This window comes from Poromitra crassiceps (genome assembly GCF_964638095.1).
Source record: "Poromitra crassiceps genome assembly, chromosome: 11".
Taxonomy (NCBI): domain Eukaryota; kingdom Metazoa; phylum Chordata; class Actinopteri; order Beryciformes; family Melamphaidae; genus Poromitra; species Poromitra crassiceps.
Window position 1 is genome coordinate 51,807,561 of NC_139643.1, and position 7,711 is coordinate 51,815,271.

A 7,711-nucleotide genomic window follows, 5' to 3' on the forward strand; every position below is an offset into this window, starting at 1 on the left:
ACACACACAAATGCTGCATCAGGTATCAATGGGTTAAGTACACAGTTACTTCTGTCAGAAAGACTGGTCAAAGTGGAAGTATTGATTCAACTTACTCAAGTTACTTTACTCAAGTAAGAGTAAAAAAGTACAGGCTGTGAAATGTGATCAAGTGTATAGGTAAAAAGTATTTCTACTGGCGAAAACTATTCAACTTAAAAGTGCCCGATGTGTAAAAACTAGGGGTGTCACGATACACTCAGTTCACGATACGATACGTATCACGATACTGGGTTCACGATAACGATACGATACGATACGATTTTAACAATATTTTTTTAAACTTGAATAATGACAATATATGACTGGAAAAGTAGTATTTTATTTGAAATGCACAAATACAAAACATGCTGTTGTGGGAAATTGTTATTACAATAACTAGAAAAAACATGAGATTGGAGATAAGGCTTATCTTGAAATAGAATGAGTTACACCGTCACTTAGATTTACTTTGAACTAAAAGGTTTCTCAGCAGTATACATTCTCATTATGCATCTTCAGTTTTTCTTCAAACTCAAACAACAAGACTTTTCTTAATCTATTTTTTATGCATCTTCAGTTTTTCCTGTCAAGTAAACAGTTTTGCCAGAAACTCAATTGAATGGTTTCTCTCCTGTATAACGTATCATGTGTCTCTTCAGAGACTTGTTCAACTGAACTACTTTCCACACATTGAACTTCAACGAACAAAAACGTTTCTTAGTCTATTTTTTGATTTTTTTTTTTTTTTTTTTCGATATGAGATTTCATCTCAACGATACATATCGTGACGTTTTACTATCGCGAAATTTCGTGGGACAATATATTGTGACACCCCTAGTAAAAACTATACTTTGATTATTAATTTGGCTGATATGGTTTTTCCACAAAAAAGGTGCACATAATGCGTGAAAGCTGAGAGAGCGCGAGACAAGAGAGACAAACTTTACATCGCTTTGTTTTGTCTGCCGTCCATTAAAGCTAAACTAACTAGCCTGTTTTGAACATGTAAGGAGTGGAAAAGTAGAGATATTTGTCTTAAAATGTAGGGAGTAAAAGTAAAAAGTTGTCAATAAATACTCAGTAAAGTACAGACACCTGAATATCCTACTTAAGTACAGTAATCAAGTATTTGTACTTAGTTACTTCCCATCTCTGCATAAGATGCAGGTGAACACTCTCAGGTTGGCTTGGTTGGAATGAGAACTCCCCGCCACAGGAGTGTGTTTAACCCATTGATACCTGATGCAGCATTTGCGTGTATATCCCTCATTTGTGTGTGTATCCCTTTAAGACCGCAAACCGCGTCACGCGGTTCACGGTCTTAAAGGGATACACACACAAATGCTGCATGAGGTATCAATGGTTTAAGCAGCGTGGCGCAGGAGAGACAGGCTCTGCAGTTGCTGTGGATTTAATTGGAACAGAACGATAAGGCCTTGCCGCTGCTCGGATTCTATTAACTCATTGAGTGCCAAGGACGGACATGTTCGTCATTTCAAATAGTAACGTAGAGTGCCAAGGACGGACATGTTCGTCAATTGCGTTTTTTGACGGTGGGGCGTCGATCAAAGCCTTCTGCCTCTGATGTACAAATATTATAGCTATTGGATGTGTCTAACCTATTTTACAGAACCCTTAGGTGGCGACAGTGCTCTCCACATAACAGAAAGGCAAGGAAAAAACAAAGAAGAAGTCGTTATGGAAACGGAAATCGCATCGCATCCGTATGCATCGATATGCTGAAGCACGTTACTGCAGCTGTGCCTGCAGCAGCCAATCTGCTCCCACAATTGAGCCGGACAGCACATCCGCACATCCACACCGTGGAGTTGTTATTATTCTCAACTGGAAGCATCGTTGCCGGTGACAAACACACGCGGAACGCTGTAAAAAAGCAGGATGTCGATGTCCCTTCACTGTGCGCACAGCAAACTCAGCAGAGAGCCACCACAGACAGGAGGAGGAGTGTGCAGTTGAGGCGAGGCGAGGCGGGGCGGGGCGGGGCGGGGGGGGGGGGGGGGGGGGGCACGCAGAGCAGCGCGCAACACCCAGACAGACCCAGGCAGCAGGACAGGATTGACAAACGCAAGCCAGAATATCCGATGCCCACCAGCAGCAAATCAAGACCAGCAAGAAGCTGCAACCAGCAGCGCACGCAGGGGCCAGCGCTGCTGGTTGTAGCTAAAAAATATTATTCTGCCAAACAGAATTCCCTGGCCTTCACTGTTTTATTGAAGGAAATTATTTTTGAGGTGTGACTACATTAGAAAAGATTAGCTTCAGAGTCAGTGATGTGCTTGAAATGTTTAATTTCACAAAAGGCCAATTATCTCAGCTTCTAGAAAAAAATTGCTGTTTTTGGATGAATCAAGCTATCTTCTCCGGCTCATAACTAAAGAACGGAAAATGGGATCAATAAACTTTTTTTTGCAGATGATAGAATAGAGTCTCATCGTTCTTTGTGCGTGTTCAGTGTTTACATAGTAATATCACACAATATTCTGTGGGCCTCGAGAAATCACTGAAAACGCTCTGAAACTCTGGCACTGGGAGCATCCGTTCTCCAAAAGTGGCTGGCACTCAATGAGTTAAACAGCTTTGGGAATATTTTCTATTTATGATTCCTCAGAGGTGATTTGAGAGAGTTTATGTCCAGAGTTTTGATTATTATTAAATCATTTGACAGATTTACACCAATCACATTGTAATAATAAACAGCCTGATCGTGTTGTATCACCTCTGAAATGCAGACAGAGCTCCATAAAGAACAGCTGATTCAGTGAATGTGCCTTAAGACATTGCTATTGACACATTACCCCCCCCTCCCCTCCCCCCCCATCTGTTTAATGTCACCTGATGACCTGAAAATCAATGTGGGACAGTTACAAACTAAAAAGCATTTCTGAAATGCAATTACCGACAGCCAATAGAAAGGGCTGGAGTCCCCCTGTAACGTTTTGTGTTATTTACACCTTGGGCCTCTCTATAGCATATTGATTAGAGCGTGTCGTAGCTTTGAGGTGAGGTCGTCTGGGGTCGTTGAAAGCAGGTTTATTGGATTATGGGTTTAATTTGTCCATGCATAGAAATGGGACATGGCTCCGCTCAGCTGGCTCCCATTGATCTGTAGGTGGGACTTTGAGAAGCCCTGTAGGCTGTACCACGAATGTTGTATAAGAAGATCCAGGATCTGTCCCTTGATCTGGTTTGGCTAAACCAGATTATTGCCACGGAGCTCGATTGTAGTTAACTCATCGCCACTCGTTAAGTGGAACCAGGTTTTTCTAATCAAGTTGAGAGCACGTGCACATGAAAATGCCCGTGCACAGGAGCTCGTGCCCGCAAAAGAGGTGTGGTTTTTAACAACTAGCCAATCACAATGCAATATGGACTGCTCCAGCTCAGAACCGTAGCTTTTACAGCGCCAGACTATTTTAGCGCCAGACTATTTTGCAGCGCCAGACTATTAAACTATTTCCTCATTCATTCAAAGCTTTACTACTGTATGTCAGAATGAAAATCCGCTTTGGATATTATTAGTCTGTTCCCGAATGACTGTCTAAAGTTACCACTTTTATTCACATCAGTCATTTATTTGAAGAGCGGTTTCTGTCTCCATGTATCCTACAGCAGCTCAATTCACCCTCTCAATAAAACCGGCATGTCTTTTTTGTGAGTGGAAGCAATGTGTAATCTATAGACCATTTAGGCTCAATGAATAATAATGATCTCATGATTTGTTTAGTCGCACTGATTGAATGATTCCTATAGGCTAATCAATATCAATAAAAAAAATAATGATAGTAAAATTAAAAAAGGCTTCTGAACTGAATCGACACGGTACGTGCGGGCACAGATTTAATTTAGATAAAATAGCCTATTTTGTGGTCACATATAGGCTATTGTCAGCAGAGTCGCATATCTCCATATTTCATATAATGATGCTGGAAATATGAAGTTCAATCACATCATACAGGCCAAAAGCAACACAGTTGCAAAATGCAGGAGTAGCCTAGATATGAATAATCTGTGTGCAGGCGATCCCATATTAAATTGCTTAGATGTAGTAGTAGGCTATTCTAGCATGTATGACCATTTCCAACCTGAAGTTACCTCGCTAAGCCACTAATCTTGTTTCGTGGTACACCCCTCAGGCCTATCTACAGTATTTTGCATCTTGTCTTGGTGCCTTGGAAGAGGTTGGTGCTGCTTCAGGTTTGAGGTCATGGATGTGCTGGAGGGTATACTCCCATGTCCACTCAGTGGTACCCTCCTTTTCAAATCTCTCCCTGCCAACATTTTGATGTTAGGATGTAAATTCATAGGATACAACATTAATGAACATTAAACTAATGCAAGCTATAGAAAGATCGTTTTGTTTTTCTTCCATAAAGCCAAAGTCCTAAACCCCAGAAATGTGCTAGCTTTTTTCTGAATGGGATTTTGTTAGATCTCTGTAAGGTTTGTGGTTAACAAAATGATACTGAGATATACGTCACACACACACACACACACACACACACACGATTGCCCCCCCAACAACAACCATTGCTATTGATAGTATTCTGTTACATCACCACACGGCCATCTTGGTAGGAAAATAACAGGTGATTGTAATCAATTAACAGGTGATTAAAATAAAGAAAAAAACATTGCATGGATGCATAACTGGGACGTATCCTCACTGATGTACCCTGGGGTCATAGGATGTTTCGGGTCTCGCAACATCATACACCCTCGCCCAGGTGACCCAGCCGGGGCTGGCCAAGCCCCAACTTACGTCCCAGTAGCTACCCACGGTCAGCCCTATAGGGAGGGTCGAAGGTGATCACGTGGTCAGGGCCACTCAACCCTCTGCTCCGGAACTACTCTGCCGGGACCGGGGGAGGGCTCTGGTACGTAGAGGGACCGGGCTCTGTGGGTTGCCACCCGGCCGGGTTCCTCCCTCGTCTCACCAGGTCTATGACCTGTGCGCTGCACCAGACTCCCCCGCTCCAAACATCTCATTCCGAGGTGATGGTATCTTGGTGGACACCATGCAGTACCAGTACTTGGTGGCACTGCAGTCTCCACTTGCGGCTTGAATGGCCCTCCTAAAAGGCCTCGTGAATTACAAATTACAATCAAGTGACACAAACAGCCAATGAGCTGTGTGTATTGTAGCGCCATATTGGTAGGAAAATGCTTGTGACATCATGAGAATACTATGAATAGCCTTTCCACATATGAACGCAATGTGGTCTCCAAGCTGCACCGTGCTCGTGAAGTCCTGCTGATGTTCAGTGTTTGAACACAACAACATTCCCCTCAGCAGATCTCACAACATTCCCCTCAGCAGCTACACTCTGAATGGAGGCTGGAAGTTGTTGCCAAATCTGCTGTGGCAGCCAGGTGCCTCAGGTGACATGTGTACTCAGTGAGTAAATACTGCTTCCAGGCAGCAAGAAGCGCAAACAGGATCTGTTGTCAACACCTCTCTGAACCCACTTTGATATCAAGTCAAAACATTAATATGCTCTCTCTCCGACATCCTTTCAATAGCCCGGGAGATTAGACGCTATTATTCAACATTACCCTCATCGTAACGCTAATTACCTTAAATATGAGTCTCTTTACAGATGGCAACAGAATTAACTGTTCATTTATATTTAATTGAACTTATTTTGATAAGCATGTTTGCATAATTTGGATGTTGTTTAATGACTCGTTGTGGTTCCCCGGCAGAAACGGCTCATTGTGAATAATGAGGCACAGGCAGACTGTCTGTGCATTTACTGTTGTGTTTTGTGTTATTTGCACAAAGCATAACTCAATGTGATTTGTATAAATAGCAATGCTTCAGAAGGCATCCCGCTACTTAGTGGAGGAATAAGCCTATAGGTGTAAAAAGCCTGGGAGGTGGATGGTGCATGACGGTGGGAGTGGTGGTGGCTGGGGGAGTGGTGGTGGCTGGGGGAGTGGTGGTGGCTGGGGGAGTGGTGGTGGCTGGGGGAGTGGTGGTGGCTGGGGGAGTGGTGGTGGCTGGGGGAGTGGTTGGAGGAGTGGTGGTGGCTGGGGGAGTGGTGGTGGTTGTGGGAGTGGTTGGGGGAGTGGTTGGAGGAGTGGTGGTGGCTGGGGGAGTGGCTGGGGGAGTGGTGGTGGTTGGGGGAGTGGTGGTGGTTGGGGGGTGGTGGTGGTTGGGGGAGTGGTTGGAGGAGTGGTGGTGGTTGGGGGAGTGGTTGGAGGAGTGGTGGTGGCTGGGGGAGTGGTGGTGGTTGTGGGAGTGGTTGGGGGAGTGGTTGGAGGAGTGGTGGTGGCTGGGGGAGTGGTTGGGGGAGTGGTGGTGGTTGGGGGGTGGTGGTGGTTGGGGGAGTGGTTGGAGGAGTGGTGGTGGTTGTGGGAGTGGCTGGGGGAGTGGTTGGAGGAGTGGTGGTGGCTGGGGGAGTGGTTGGGGGAGTGGTGGTGGCTGGGGGAGTGGTTGGGGGAGTGGCTGGGGGAGTGGTGGTGGCTGGGGGAGTGGCTGGGGGAGTGGTGGTGGCTGGGGGAGTGGTTGGGGGAGTGGTGGTGGCTGGGGGAGTGGTTGGGGGAGTGGTTGGGGGAGTGGCTGGGGGAGTGGTGGTGGCTGGGGGAGGGCAGTGGGAGGGTTGTAGTGGTGAATGAATGAATTTATTTGGTGATAAAATAAAATAACACAACAGTAGGCCTACATATAGTAATGAAAGAACAGACAATATATCAATCACCGAGGATAAAAACACAAAAAAGTCAGAGGGCTTATTTCCATTGTGGTCCTCACTGGTGGGAGTGGCAGTGAAAGGGAGAGTGGGGGTGGCTGGGGGAGGTGGTGGTTGGGGGAGGTGGTGCTGGTGGGGGTGGGGGTGTCTGGGGGAGTTAAGGCTCCACTTACTTTACAAAGTGAAAATCTCATTAAGTGTGACACTGCAGATTAGCTGAGAGGGAGCAAAGTGGAAAGAGAATCAACTCACTGTGGCTTTGTTTGCCGTCATTAATTCAGCTGAAGCAGCTCGGGGGGGGGGGGTGGTGGTGGTGTGTGTGTGTGTGTATGTGTGTGCGCTCTGAGCTGCTGATCAGATGAGCTCTGGGTGTGACAGCAGAACAGGTGCCCTCTCTCTTCTCCCTGGTAGCTCCATCCTCAGGTCTTAATTGAGGTGAGTTGTGTATTTGGGCAGCATCTGCGTGCTGACAAAATAAAGCCTGCTTTGATTTATGGCGCCTCGGGACGTATTAGCTTCCATTTTCACCAGCAACCTCCCAACTCTGAGCAAACTGAGAACTATACGTCAATGGAGAGCATCGGTGTTTTACTAGACTTTATACATCTGATTATAGCTGCGACGATTAATTCATTAGTTGTCAATTATTAAATGAATCACAACTTATTTTGATAATCGATGAATATTTTCTGGTTTATTTACTCCTCTATATGACAATAAACTGAATATCTTTGGATTGTGGACAAAACAAGAGATTTGAGGACGTCATCTCGGGCGGATCAAAATTGTTCACCATTTTCTGACGTTAATAGAACTAATAAATTAATCAAGAAAATAATCACAGATGAATCGATCAGCTCTGATGTGAAGCTGTTTTTGAAAATGATGTATCTATATAGTGTATGCATGTAAAATACTGGAGAACATTAACATTTTGAGTGACATGGATGATGAATTAGAATAAAATATAAATACTG

General features: G+C 44.8%; 1 protein-coding gene across 1 annotated transcript in view; it reads left to right on the plus strand.

Moving 5' to 3' along the window:
• The window catches only part of nxph1 (neurexophilin 1), a gene marked incomplete at both ends in the record, with an annotated part of 71,421 nt that overhangs the window by 27,669 nt on the left and 36,041 nt on the right, over positions 1-7,711 (plus strand). The gene's annotated exons all lie outside the window — the stretch shown is intronic.